This window comes from Atta colombica, unplaced genomic scaffold, assembly GCF_001594045.1.
Source record: "Atta colombica isolate Treedump-2 unplaced genomic scaffold, Acol1.0 scaffold12, whole genome shotgun sequence".
Taxonomy (NCBI): domain Eukaryota; kingdom Metazoa; phylum Arthropoda; class Insecta; order Hymenoptera; family Formicidae; genus Atta; species Atta colombica.
The window spans coordinates 8,239,783-8,244,042 of NW_017259206.1; positions in this window are offsets into that span (position 1 = coordinate 8,239,783).

Here is a 4,260-nt window from a genome sequence, read left to right on the forward strand (position 1 = left end):
TGAATAAATATCCAATATATTTCCAGATGAATGATTGACTTACTTTACATTATATAGATATATTTCTTCCTGTATTTTTCCGCAAATAATCTTAACATTTTAAAGTGTTACCCATGGCTAGTTCTATTTAGATCAAATATATGAAGCTAATAGTTTATCACACCATAAACAAAATATGCAATTTTACTCTTTTATTTATTTCATTTTACGAAGCACATGAGTGTTTTCTTTAATTTTCATTTTCTTATATTCTACGCTTTGATATTAAAAGTATCTTTTGTCAACACTTTCCCTTCGAGATTTCGACAGAAATCTGAACAGATCTCTGTTCATATGGAATTTAATAGTCTATACACGTCTCATGATGATGTCATTCCAAGATTTCACACTACTATTATTTGTAACGTTTGATTGCCCGATAGAAATTTTTGGAAATCTATTCCAATAATAAGTAAGAAAGAAATTTAATGGGATCAGATGTTCGAAGTACAGGAGGTATTAACTTAGTTCGTTGACTGTTGTCATTGCAAAGTGCAATCTGAAAATGTAATTCACAATCAATATCGTACTACCAGCATCGAGATATTTTAGCTTCGATCGACGATATCTCATCGGTACATTAAGTCCGTCACATTTCATCGTACATTTCTTGGAAGGTGTCTTATCCGCATCGATATTGTAGGTATGCAATGATTTAGCAATAGTACTATTAAATTATTGCCGTTATTGAATTGAAACTTTCATAAATGAATAAATAAAAAAACTAATAAAAGTTATATATAAAAGTTATACAAGTTATATGTAAGCTATACTAATAAAAAGCTATATATAAGTTATACTAATAAAAATTATTTATTTCACAAAATTGAAACATTAATTTTTATAGTTGTATTCCGTTTAAACTGTCAAATCTTTTCAAATCTTCATAAAAAAGATGGTATATATATTCTCTTATCTTTGATATCCTAAAAAAAGTTTAGACTCAATGTATTTAAAGAAATATTGATTTTAAATTAAATGAAATATGCATTTTTATTAATAATTAGGAGTTTCGAGATATCTAATATTTAAATTATCATCAAATGCAATCTGAATTCTAACAGCATCTAAGTTCTTAACAATATCCAAGTATTAAACTTTGAATAGATTGAAGACTTCGATAAGTATAACAAGAAGCGATTAATATAATTTCATATTCAAGAAACATATAATCTACGATCACGTGATGAGTAATATATATTGAACTGAAACAATTACGTCATCTTATAAATTACATCATGTATTTCCGGAAAATATATTAGCCATTTCTACCGTCCTGTACCTGGCTTATTATCAGTAATTTTTATAATTCAATCATCATTATATTTTATCGGCTCATCCTTGACAGAGATATTCTTGTTTCGTTGTATACCTTGAACAGAGATTTCTAATAAATATGTATATTTTCGCCCACCAAGTGAATATCTGCCGCCGCATCTATCTAATCTTGCTCTTTACTACGTTGATAAAGATTTTTCCTATTCAGCCGGTAATTTCAACATCGAATTTTTAACATCGCAAAAGCCACTGCAGTTATATCTCTCTAGCGAAACTTATATATAAAAATAGCGTTAGATTGATTACTTTCTTTTTGAACGATTTTTATTAAAATATTAGAAATCTTATTTTCAGTTTCAAAATTACTTCATCACCCTCTTAATCTCATCTTCGCATACATCACGAGTGATTAAAATTCACTCGTCCGAGTCAGTATCGAGCCCATCCTAGACGAGGAATATCTTTTTCTCGCTCGCGAATCGCCGTCGACAATAAATCGTCATCTCCCACCCGATTCACTTCACTGAATTTCGAGGAACTTCATGGCGCACAACGAAATACTAAAAACGATAAATTACAATCTAAAAATGCTTGTTGAGGGAACCGGTGGTGCAGGAGGGAGACAACAGAGAGAACCCTTCTTCCCAAAGAAGGACAGAACGAAAGAAGCTCGATCGAACAGCAGAGAGGTGCTTTCGATGAATCGACAATGGGGAAGGGATTCTCGAGGGCGGCGCCACGTTTGCGCCACGGTATAAAGAGCCACGGAGGGGAATAAAAAGGTGAAAAAAAAGGAGCTCGGTGAGAGTGGCTAACATGGAATAGCCCTTAGCCGATACGATAGCCGCTCTTTAGGCTGATGGACTTTTGCCCCCTTTTCCCTTTTATCCCCTCATGACGCCACTCTTGTTCTCTTCGCCTGTCACCTCTTGCCTGTGGTCCAGCTTTCTACCTTCATCACATTCTCTCTCTTTCTCTCTATCCTCCGCTTGTATCTGCTCTCTTTCCTATTTGCATTTCGCGATCTTTGTTGTGCCTTTGTGTATGTTATAAATACACATTACAAGAATATTGGGTTTTGTTTAATATAAACCGCGTTATCAAATTCTGTGCGTATACATACTAAATATAAAATACGTACTAAATATTTTTTTTCAGTAATTACATTTACTATAAAAAAAATTTAGTAAATCTATCTATAACATATTTATTAATAAATTAGTAAAATCACAATTTCTTATAATCGAAGAATGAGGAATATAATATTTTTGTTGACAATCAATATATGCTACTTGAAATAAATGGATTATCTTGGTATTTGTTAGAAAAAAGAGATACGCCAGAGTATAGTTTGATAAACGAATCTGCGCGTTTTATTACTCATATTTATTTATTATACAAATAATTTGCTCAACATTAATTAGGTTAATAATTTAATTAGTTTTTCTTGATATATTATAAATTACGCATCACTGAAAGATAATTATTCATAATTAAATAAGCGATAAGATAATTATTCATAATTAAATTTTCTTTGCGAGAACTCTTCGACAAAAGCTAAGACAAGATGAATTACTATATGGACAGCAAGATGATTCGTGAGAATGTTGTTTTCACTGTATCGTATAATTACGAGCAACATATATCATTGCATTTTTAAATCAGTGATGTTAATAGTATTTAAGTTATAAAAAAGGAGAGATAATAAAAATTCTTTGGAAAATTAAGAATTTATTGTTATCTCTACATTTTTAATTTATGAATCAAGTATGATATTTTATTTATGTGTAACTTGTAATTTTGTGATACAAGAGATATAAGATGTATCTGTATAATTATATTTATCTGTATAATTATATATATTTTGTATAATGTAAATACTGCTCTGCAAAGAAATCTGGATCTCGTCCTAAAGGATATTAAATTTTTATCATTCTTTAAAAAATAATTAACAAAATATATCTAGTACGTGTATTTACGTTATATATTACTCTTTGGAGAGAAAATTAAAATATACACACCTATACATGCACATATATCTAGATATACATATTTCTTTGGATTATGTGGCATAAACGTATATGTACAAAATTAGGCAGACCGTATATATCATACATTAAATATAAATCGTAGATAAGTATATATTATAATCATTTGAGGTACTTTATATGTCACACTGCCTAAAAATTTATATTAGAATTGTCTTGTATGTTTCATTATCTGATATTAAAATTATTATGGAAAAACGTATTTGTCAAAAATCAAAAGGGGATTTTTATATTGTGTATTAGAAAATAGAAAACACTAATTTAAAAAATTAAAAGTGAATTTTACACTAAATTTTAAAACAATTCATATTATTCATTTTTATTTTTGTATGTATAAACACACATAGTCTTCTTTATCTTCTCTGGTTTTCCTGGTAGGGAGCGCATCAGTTCAGGCATTGCGACATAGTCTACAATGTCGGTAACGCAGGCTCCAAAGAAGAAATCGTAAGAAAGTTACCGATATTGTATCGATTCTAAGAAACATTCGATTATTTTGCAAAAATCGACACAATAAAAAGCGCAAAAGGATAAAAGAACAGATTATAAATGCATCGGTTACAATGTGCCACGCTTCTAAATTCTCAAAAGTCTCGAAATAGATGATTAGGAATTAATACTTAATAATAAATATAAATAAGCGATAGGAACACAGTTTAAAAAATCATTTTCTAATCCAGAAAATTCGCAATAATTACTCAAGTAATACAATTACGTTTAATAAACATTAGAAATTATATATAAATTGAAAAATAAATGTTAAAAAGATAAGTTTTTTAAACTATTTAATAAACGTTATAAAAATGTTTAATAAGACGTTTGTAACATCTATTAAATATTTTTTTACTAGTTTAAAATATCGTTTTTATACGAGATATTTCAATTCAATAATAAT